Raw genomic sequence first — 11,437 nt, 5'->3', positions numbered from 1 at the left:
ATTGATAATTCCATTTTGTAGGGTAAATTTCTACATGTAGATCTAGAACCTTTGCTAACTGGTAAATCTTGTTTGTATTTTTACCATTCTATATATCCTGGGGTTTATCAAGTTCTGTAGGATTTCTCTGGGTCTATCCATATCTGTGGGATCTTCCTGGGTCATTCCAGATCTAAAGGCTGCCATGGTTTGTCTAGAAAAGTAGAGGCAGCAGGGCATTGTACTAGCCACAGAACCCTTCACACACATGACAACAGAATTACACATGCCACCTTGTGTCCTATGGGTTTTATATTTTATATTGAGAACAGAGTTTCTTCCCAGCATCTTTTCGGGGGGGGGGGGGGGGGGGGGGGGGGCGAAGAAAGTCTACCGCCCCGAACGAAATGGAATTTATATAGAAAATACATTTAACAGTACCCCCCCCCCCCCGAGAAAAAAGTCTGGTACAAACACTGATTGAGAATAGTTTCCTGAAATTGTATTCTTTTAAAGTTGTTTTAATAAACAATACCTTGGGTATTTTATCCATCCTGGCATCTTTTTATTTTGTCCCACCTAAACTGTGTAGCCTACATTCCCTGAGAAGACCAACTTTTTATTTTGTCCCACCTGAACAGTGTACATTCCCTGAGAAGACCAACTTTTTATTTTGTCCCACCTAAATTGTGTACATTTCCTGAGAAGACCAACTTTTTATTTTGTCCCACCTAAACTATGTACATTCCCTGAGTAGACCAACTTTTTATTTTGTCCCACCTAAATTGTGTACATTTCCTGAGAAGACCAACTTTTTATTTTGTCCCACCTAAACTATGTACATTCCCTGAGTAGACCATCTTTTTATTTTGTCCCACCTAAATTGTGTACATTTCCTGAGAAGACCAACTTTTTATTTTGTCCCACCTAAACTATGTACATTCCCTGAGTAGACCATCTTTTTATTTTGTCCCACCTAAATTGTGTACATTTCCTGAGAAGACCAACTTTTTATTTTGTCCCACCTGAACAGTGTACATTCCCTGAGAAGACCAATTTTTTTTTTACTTTTTAAAAATAATGGCACCACAAAAAACTATGCAATCCATTTTTCCTTATTTTTTACACTTTGAGAATGGTTGATTTAGATAAAGCATTAAAAGTATTCTTCCAGCAAAATGCTCTTGTATAATTCAGCATTTTTTCTTAAATGTATGTTACTAATAACTGATTATGAATTTTAAATCTGTTTAACTAAGGTATTTTCCATTTTGTTTTGTTGCATTTTCCATGCTAAGAATGTATTTTTCTTAGCCCCTGCAATACAGAGTTACTGTTCTTATGAGTTACTGAAAGCTCTAGGCCTACACATTTTTTAAATTCAAAAGTTTGTATTAAAGCCCAAAGTCATGAATTACTTTACTGTTAAAACATCTATGGATGTTCAAGAGGATAAAAACATGTACAAATTTTGTAGCAGTATTAGATACCATTTTTATAAACATTAACTCATGTTTGTTAAGTAATATCTATAACATATATTCCTAAAAAGTATTTCTTTGATTTTGTGAGCTACTAACTTGATGTTTTATTAATAGTTATTGTATTTTTGTGTAGTTCATCTGGGGCATATGTCCCTAAAATTTTTTTGCTTCATCTGTTGCTACTGTATTACCTGATATTTATTTTAACTTATGAAATTATTGAAGTTCAGTAGAAAAAAAGCAATTAATTTATTTTGGAGTGTTCAAATAACTGTAATATGTTACATTTTGTAATACTAACATTAAAAATAATTTGAAGACTGTGAATATTGCAAAGATTTCTTTTTCTCTTTGTATATCACCCTTGTCCCACCTAATCTAGATGTGCAGTGTAAACATATGGCAGTCCTTTTGTAAAACAGGGTAAACATGTACACACTTTTGCATAACACCACCCACAGAATATATATTTGGCACATAGGCCTACTTGGAATCTTATAAAAATGTGGGTTATCGAAAAAAAAAAAAACAACTTGTGATGTGATTGAATGTTTTATCCAAAATCATGACTGTTAATGACTGAATATATTGTCTATTGTGGCAACAATGATTTTAATTCCTGGCATTTAAATATCAGATTATTAAGTCAAATGTACAAAACCACATCTGATAGAGTAATGGCACAAGTAAATCATTTTTATTATAAGTCACACCAGTTAAACTGATAATTCTTTAAAAATTCCATCTGATTACAGTCCAATCTATAGCCTTAGTTATTGAGAGTTTGGAAACAGAAATAGTATTTATATTTTAGGAGCATGATGTTGGGTTTTTATAAAACTTTAAAAAATCTTCATCATCTCAATGTCTATTAAACAAGCTATTTGTTCATTAGGAATAAAATACTGTGTGCTCTGTAATCCAAAGATGATATCCACAATAAATTGGAAATGGTCGAATTTTAGATATGTCATCTAGGGCTGACTCCTTTAATTAAGTCCAATTAAAAACCTTAATTGTTTCATTAGCAAAGCTTGTGGCAGTCATTCATTCAAACAAACAAGCACATAACACTGTATCTTCAGAAACAGAAACAAACCAAAAAAAAACATGCTGATATAAAATGGTATTATTTCATATACATAGAGCTCGGGCAACTGTATAATTGTACATGTGTGCAATGCATTTCTATACAGAAATAAACTTACAAAGGAGCAAAGTAAAAAAAAAATATTTTACATTAGATTTTTAAACTACCAAAATTTTTGACAATGTGATTTTTTTATACAGGCATATCTACACCACCACAAAGGTTCTTTATAATGATCTGAAATGAAGAAAAATCTGGGTATTTTTTTTTCTGTAATTATAAGTAAAGCTGGCAGAACTGGATCTCTCAGAAATTTTTTGGATGCTAGCAAAGAATTGAGGAATGGTTACTTTGGAGAGTATGACTTCAAACTTTTTACATGACCAAAACTAAATTTAATAATGAAAAAAAATTAGCCTGCTACTTCAGAATCATACACCAGGCCCAATGCAGAGAATTATTTTTTTTATAATTTTTAAACACCTCAAGCATTATAAACAGCATTACATGATCTCCACACTCATAAAGATCTCATCTCTGCTGTTATATTTTTAACATTTTTGTTATTAAAAAAAAAATTAATAGAAAAACACATTGTGAGAAAGGAAGCATTATTTTTTACATCAGATAACTCAAAACTTTTCTATAAAATCTTTGCATGAATTGTTTACAGAATTTTAAAAGCTAAATTAAATTTTTAAAATAGGAGACTGCAATCAAACCCAAAGTGACACAATGTTAAGGCACTAGCTATATTAAAAAAAAAAAGGTTTAAACTTATGGCGACCTCACTATTCAAACTGTGGTGACCTCACTATTCATCTGGTAATGACCTCACTATTTACACATCTGTTAGCTACTGATCACCCCTTGAGGAACACATACAACTTAATTTGGCTCTACAAATGTACTCAGCATTGTGAAGTCTAAGGCAAACAAAGGTACACAATGATTCAGAATTCAAAATGTTTAAATTAAATTAAATGAAAATGGCAAGGCATGGATTTCTCAAAAAAAAAAACACATCAGAGAATTAAAATTTTAAATAAAATTATCTGGTGATGATGAATTTTTATTGGATAGCACTCCAGTACCACATACGCAAGTAGGATAAGTTAGTTTTTCAAGCATTTATTTTAAAAATTAAAATGATTAGGCCTAACTAAAATAAATAATTAAATATTTTTCATACCAAAATCTGTTAAAGTTAAATCCAGAAACTATAGAAAGTTTTTACACAAATCCTGAATCCCTATCAACACATACAGATATTGTATATGACTTGGTCCCATCTCTAGGTAACTGCCAAATCTGGACTGACTTGGGCTAATGGACTTGATCAAATATGGATGCCATCATATTTTACACACATTTGATTATTCTTAGCAGCAAAAAAATAAACTTGTGTGAAAAATTTTTGTGTTAAAGATTGAATTTACAAACTGATTTATCTGATTACAATTTTTAAGACATTTAAATTTTAAAATGACAGAAAAATTATTATTTTGATATAGGTTAATTTTAATGGAAGATAATGAGGATACAAGAAATAAATGAATCTTAACAATATGAGCAAAGTTTATACAAAAAAACATCTCATTCACTCCTTTTTAGACACCAACTGTACAAGAAACTGGAGCAGGAGGTCACTTGACACTGAAACAAGGTCAGCCTGACACTTATACTTGAAGTCTGCACATCCATTTTAAGCCTACAAATTTTGCATAGAGTTACAGCACATAGATTCAAACGAAGGTTTTGATTAGTTAAATATCAATGTTGTTTTTTAGAGTGCATTTCTTTTGACTTAAATTTTTTTTTAAAATACATATTTGTCAGCTCCTGTGTTTTAATACAAAAAAATCATATAAAGACTTTTCTCAAATATCCACTTTACATTAATTTTAAATAATAAATACATAGTATAAACAAACATTATTGAATATTGCTAACCAAAGTAAAATAATGTAGACATTGCCAAGTATGGACTGCTAATTGTGAGTTTAGTATTGCTTTATTTACATTATTTCATTTCTTACTTGATCCTTACTTAAACATGTTTACCACAAATCAAAAATAAGAATTAAGCAGCCAAAAGGTATGCCAAAATTTGTAATTGAACAAATACAATATTTCAATTCTTTTACAGATTACACACTTTTTTTGGAGTAAATAATACATTGTGCAGAATATTTTACAGACTAACATACAAATTTATCAGTGTTTAAATAACAGACAATTACAAGCAAAACAGAATACTATATGTAACAACTGCAACAAGCGGAATATACAGATACAATTTTTTAAATAGTATTGACAACTTGCATGAAAACTACATAAATGTAAGACGAGCAATACAATTTATAGTTCAATTAGTTCCCCATAGTATGACGTGTGTGAAAGCTACAGAAACGTTAGACAGAAGACGCTATTTCTAATTGAATTTCTTGCCCATGGTTTGACAAGGTGCGTGAAATCTAGGGGAACTTAAGACAGACAATGCTATTTATATATGCCCATATTTTGACAGTGAGCTTAGTAATAAAACAGATAGTGTTAGTTACCTCACAAGTTAAAGACAGTTACAAGTACTATGGACGTTTCGACCCAAGGTCTTCGTCAGCACACAACAGTGTGATTACAGATTAGACAAATAAAGACAAACAGTAACACATTTTTTGACTTAGCTCGACAGTGAAAACACGTCTTGTCTGCTAGCCACGATATCCAAGACAAGACGTGTTTTCACTGTCGAGCTAAGTCAAAAAATGTGTTACTGTTTGTCTTTATTTGTCTAATCTGTAATCACACTGTTGTGTGCTGACGAAGACCTTGGGTCGAAACGTCCATAGTACTTGTAACTGTCTTTAACTTGTGAGGTAACTAACACTATCTGTTTTATTACTAATTACATTAACCTCACTGCAGCTACCATTTGTTTTTTTATCTTTTCGCTGACAGTGAGCTTGCACTAAGACGTATGACCCTTAGTTTCATAGCCCTATAATAATGTACAGTACAAGCTATTAGTTCTATAAATAGCTTTTTCAGTTAACAAATAAAATTTCTAGATGGTTAAAAAAAATTAAACATACACAATAAAATTTTTTAATTTAAAATAAAATTTGACATAAAACATTGCATGAGGATATACCATACATCTAGGTATGTATTGTGACTGTCATGGTTATCTAAAAAATTCATGTGACTTAAATTTAGGGACATAATAAAATGATAAAATTAGAGACTTATGAATGTGTATGATAAAGCTTTTATGTGATGGTTAGGACTTATGAATGTGTACTATGATGCGATGATTGGTTAGACTTATGAATGCACGTAAGAAGGCTAGCGCAGTGTTTTGATGAAACATGTCTATGAAGTAACATCTTTCAAGCTTGTAACGCAGTAGATAACAAAATGAAAGCTGCATGTAACATATGGTGAAACTTTACATTTTCACACACTGTTGCTTCTCGTTCTACTTAATGGCATAGCATTTAGTTAATTTATTTCTTATGAGGTTTTATGATTCCCCTATGTATTGGTTTATGTAATTTGAATTAATAGCGAATATTTGACACTAAATTTGCAAACCATTTACCTATCTATTGTAAGCCAGTAAAGATAAAAATATTATTTAAAAACCTGTTTTGACGTATTGTATACAATTATAAACATATTTAATAGCTGTAACAGTACTTTAGTACAAAGTGAGTATTTATCCGCACATTTCTACAAGTGATTTCTCATACCAAGTGTTAAGAAAAAAAATTTAATTATTGAACTGTGGTTGTAAAAAAAATAAAAAATAAATCAGCAACAGTATTGTTGTTTGTATGGGAAAAATGTATGTGACCTTCCAGAAGGTTTAAGACAGTCAGCACATACGCCAACCAATAGGATAAAAAAAAACATTCTTTGGTTAAGTGCTAGCTTGGGAACTTCCCCAAAAAAACAAAAGTGGCGCAAGCTCAAACTACCTGCATGTAAACTGTAGGGGAACCAAAAGGGAACTTGGTTCAGTAGGGAACTAAACAGGGAACATAATCTAACTCACCTAGGCTAAAATTAAAAATTTTGGTTTAAAACGCATTCTTTATAATCTTCTGTGTGATAATACTTACAATTTTCACTATGTACTTTCAATTCGAATATGTATTTTTAATAGTGTAAAATCTGAGCCACAACAAGCTTTGAGCTAGAGTGACTGTTATGAAACATATGCAATTAAAACAAATTAGCTAAAATAAACGAGATACCATTTGGAATAATTATTAAAATATTTTCCAACTTAAAAAATGCTGCTAAATTACAAATATAAAATTTATATGACAGCCTGGAATAGGCAATTAATTCTACTGTTAAAAAAAGTTTCCTTTCAACATATCTACACATAACACACTTATTGGAAGACCCATCTCTACATAGCCATTTCAGCTACCAACATATCTAGGGAAACAAATCAGGGGAAGTAACACACGCAGACATTATTATTTCCCTTTCATTGAGAAAACATCAAGTTTGATGGTTGGTAACAAATGTTTGCAAATTTTAATAAATCATGTATCATCTGACCACACACACAAAAATAAATAATCATCATCTAGTTTAGAGAATATTAATTATCTATCATCTAAATGAATTTTCGAGTAATTTGAAGCATGAGTCCTCCATCGTATAGGTGTAAAAATGTAGTACTAATTGTAAAAAAAAACAACTGTAAATAAATACAAATGATTAAGTCCCTTGCAGTATTTATACTATGAGTTATGTCCCTTTCCATGTTTACGTAATTTTCGAAACAGCACTTCTCTATCCTAGCAAACAACTTGTCATCGAAACAAAACAATTAAGCATGACAAAAATAACTGCAGCATCAGGAGCTAAAGCTGAATTCCACTCATGAATAAGGTTGATAGATGGGGCAGCGTCATTCAGCAGGAGACTGTCTAGCTGGTCGCCATCATTGTATGCATTCAGTAGTGTCCCCTTGTTACTATTTTTATCACGCAGGCATTCATGTACATGCACTATCATCACAGAATTTTTATCTAAAGGAGAGAAAAGAAAACAAATAAAAAATGTGACAAAAACGATAATTATAATTCATAATATTGAATAATAGTATCATCAGACTTTTAAAAAATTGTAAAAAACATATAAGGTAGACTATGTGGTCTAAATATACATGTAATGCAATAAGAATAATCATGTCTAAATGCAGCTAGACAGAATTAATCACACTGCAGGGATTGAGTCATTACATAAAATTCCTTATACAAGTTAAAACAAAAGTCACCAATCTGTATTTTAATCATAATAAAACCCAGCGTAACTATACATGTTATCACATCTTGATTTAATGTTTAATTTTTTTTTAATTGGGGAGGGGAGGGGGGGGGCAAGATCAATACCAATAGATTCCCCTGAAAACCGCCGACTTAGACTTAACAAATTAATATTTCATTTCCAGTGAGCAAGGCAAGGACAGGGCATTCCCCCTCAACCCCCTCCCCCCCCCCCCCTCACAACAGAATCGACTCCCCCTTGACTCCCCCAAACAGAGCGAGCGACCATATTTAATTGGTCTTTTAGTGGCGTCAGCTACAAGCGGGATAGGTGGTGTTTCTCGGCTGAATTAATTGAAGGCCGCGTTACGGCGGTGACAAGACCAACACGCGTGAAGCTTCGTAGGTTTACTACTAACACAACCAGGAGGATATAGGCCGGACCGTATATAAAAGATACTGTAAACCCACTCATTCAAAGAAGGATACCACGGAAACGATGAATAAGCTTGACGTCACTTTTTAATATTTTTTTAAGGCTAACTGAAATAATAGCCAACGTTTGAAATGTTAGAGTTTGAACACATACCATGATGACCCACACACACAAATGGGCCAACTTATGAAATGCGGAATATACAACATACCATGTACCAACAACAATAACGAAACTTTGGAACGTGATTGTCTGAACATCTACCGTACCACGATGATCCACCCAAAAAATGCCTAACTTATGAAAGTGAGTCGTCTGAACATGCACCATAGCTAGAACCAAGCTAACAACGCGTAGAACAGTAGTTCTCAACCTTTTTGGTGGTATCTAACCCTACCAGTTTCTCATATGCGCATACACAGCACTGACAAAATCCGATCATGAATCGTATTAGTCGGGTGTGTTTTGACCTCCGCCGAACCCCTGCGACTGACTAACCGAACCCCTGGGGTTCAATTGTACCCATGTTAAGAACCACTGGTGTAGATGTGCCGTGAACTGGTTACAAATATTTCATCTCTTTTCATCGATCTCGGCCAGCCAACATCAGCTTTATTTTTATCGACAATCATAGCAACAAGCACAGCACCAGACCGAGGCTTATGGGTGTAAGTAGTGATCAGGTCACGCTGACCTAAGTCCGGGCTAAAGCGGAAATCACGTGACGGACGCTATCGAAGTATAGTCATGTGTATAAGTTCAGTGTTTATAGGATATCAGGTTTCAGAAAATGGAATGTCATATACTGTTTCGTACGTCATAAATTGTTTTCCCTTTCACCTGTAAATCAAGCCCAACCTTATGGTACGACTAAGCCAAGAGTACCAGGGCGTTTAACTGAATGGGCATCCCCTACACGAGCGCATCCATTCGTATTAGTCACTTCCAAGAGTCAGAATGGCATCGAGACCCATATCTGTGAACTAAGACACATAATCTATGCCAATATACGTGAGTTTATACAAATAAAAGACACTTAAAAAGCGCCGGGAAAACGGACACATAAATATTGTACAAAATATTTCATTTAAAAAAGAGGGAGGGTAGGGTAGAAGAGACAAACCCCACGGCAACTAACAAGAGTCGGGGCCAGGACAATCACGGTAATTTATGAGTCAGAGTCATTAGCGCGTGAGCTTAGTTTTTTATATCACGGTTATCACACATTGGGCGGGGGGAGGGTGAGTACAAAGAAAGTGGAGGGACGTGGTGAGGGTGTACTTTTAGGGGAGGGTAGGCTGACAAAAGACAATTATATGGCAATACAGAGAGCTGTGGGAGTTGGGGTTAATGCGGGTGTACAGGTGGGGGGGGGGGGGGTCGCTGTGGTGGGGGGGGGTAGGGGGTAAATATGTGGTAGGGGGTAACGATGTGGTGGTAGGGGGTAAGGGATGTTTCGGTAGGATTTGTGTAGAGGGAGTGTATATCACGTTCAGTGTGCGTGTGTGTGTGCACGTGCGTGTTAGACCTAAAGTCAGGCCAGTTGTGTGGCCAGAAGTAGGACTAGCTGGATGGCCAGCTACAAGATGTGAAGGCCATCTCTAAGGCGTGTGGTAGAAACAGCTGTATGCTAGAGTAGCAGTTGGAAGGCCAGTTGTAGGACTAGCTGTGGGGGCCAACTACAACACCAGATGTAAGACCTGTAGTAGAAACAGCTGCATGCTAGAGTAGCAGTTGGAAGGCCAGTTGTAGGACTAGCTGTGGGGGCCAACTACAACACCAGATGTAAGACCTGTAGTAGAAACAGCTGCATGCTAGAGTAGCAGTTGGAAGGCCAGTTGTAGGACTAGCTGTGGGGGCCAACTACAACACCAGATGTAAGACCTGTAGTAGAAACAGCTGCATGCTAGAGTAGCAGTTGGAAGGCCAGTTGTAGGACTAGCTGTGGGGGCCAACTACAACACCAGATGTAAGACCTGTAGTAGAAACAGCTGTATGCTAGAGTAGCAGTTGGAAGGCCAGTTATAGGACTAACTGTGGGGCCAACTACAACACCAGATGTAAGACCTGTAGTAGAAACAGCTGTATGCTAGAGTAGCAGTTGGAAGGCCAGTTATAGGACTAACTGTGGGGCCAACTACAACACCAGATGTAAGACCTGTAGTAGAAACAGCTGTAAGACCAAGCGTAAGGCCAGCCAGATGTTGAATCAAACGCTGCGTAATCTCCGGTCCCATTTTAAATGAGTACGGCCTTGTGACGTAACAAAGAGACCACACACCCACCCCGGCTACGTCAACCCAGTATAGCACGCAACATTGTCAAATTTCATCTTTAACCCCCCCCCCCCTTAACTAATGATATTATTATACACCCCCAGCAAAGGGTTTCTCTACAATCCACTGGGTATGGGAGGTAATTGATATCGATATTTTTTTATCTGTGTACTCGAAACCGTCCCCGCCCCGCCTCTTTGTTAGCTCCCCAGCGGCTCAGTAGCACCTGCGTCATCAGTTCCTTTATTACACTCATACCAAGGCGCATAACTCTGGCACCGTGGTTGTTTACATCACGAGAGTTAACCCCCTTTACATGTCCTTGTTTTAAAAAATCAATATCCAAAAAATTAATATAATTGTATCAATAGAAATGAATTGTACATTCCCAAATAATAAGCTAGCAAAAAATATTTTTTCTAAACTTCACTTTAATCTTTATTTTTTTCTCACTAGTCAGCGGAAATCAATACTATCAAAAATAGGTTGAGCAAAGAACATTATTTTATAAAGTATCTGAAGTAAATAAAGTGCTATCTGCCAACTTTATAGTAATCCACACAGGCCGGGTATGGGGGTGGTATCAATATAAAAAAAGCAGCAAACTCCACCATACAATATACACGTAAAACAAGAAAGTCTTAGTAATAAACAGTTATGTATGATAGACCAACAACGATTCTTCGTTTAAACACAATCTCGAAAATCTAGCGCTGGGCGTGTGACAGCGAATACTAGTTGCTATTTAAGTACCAAACACACTGAAACCCTCCTGATATTAAATCTTCTAATAAAAAGAAAGAGTCAAATAAAATAAAAAACCTAGCCAATTGTGTTTAAGTCGAGCGAACCGACCCCCTCCTCGCCCCAACATAAGACGT

At 35.1% G+C, this 11,437-nt stretch overlaps 1 protein-coding gene across 1 annotated transcript in view; it reads right to left on the bottom strand.

Annotated features, from left to right (window-relative positions):
* Positions 1-6,844: 6,844 nt before the first annotated feature.
* LOC131956852 (ras-related protein Rap-2c-like) overlaps positions 6,845-11,437 on the bottom strand; it is a 41,203-nt gene continuing 36,610 nt past the window's right edge. The window contains exon 3 of the mRNA XM_059321466.1: positions 6,845-7,607. The gene's annotated coding sequence lies outside the window, so the exon portion shown is untranslated. The remainder of the gene's footprint in view (positions 7,608-11,437) is intronic.

Source organism: Physella acuta, unplaced genomic scaffold, assembly GCF_028476545.2.
Source record: "Physella acuta isolate Inbredline_101_S28 unplaced genomic scaffold, ASM2847654v3 ptg001179l, whole genome shotgun sequence".
Lineage (NCBI taxonomy): Eukaryota > Metazoa > Mollusca > Gastropoda > Physidae > Physella > Physella acuta.
This window is presented reverse-complemented; position numbering and strand designations above follow the sequence as displayed.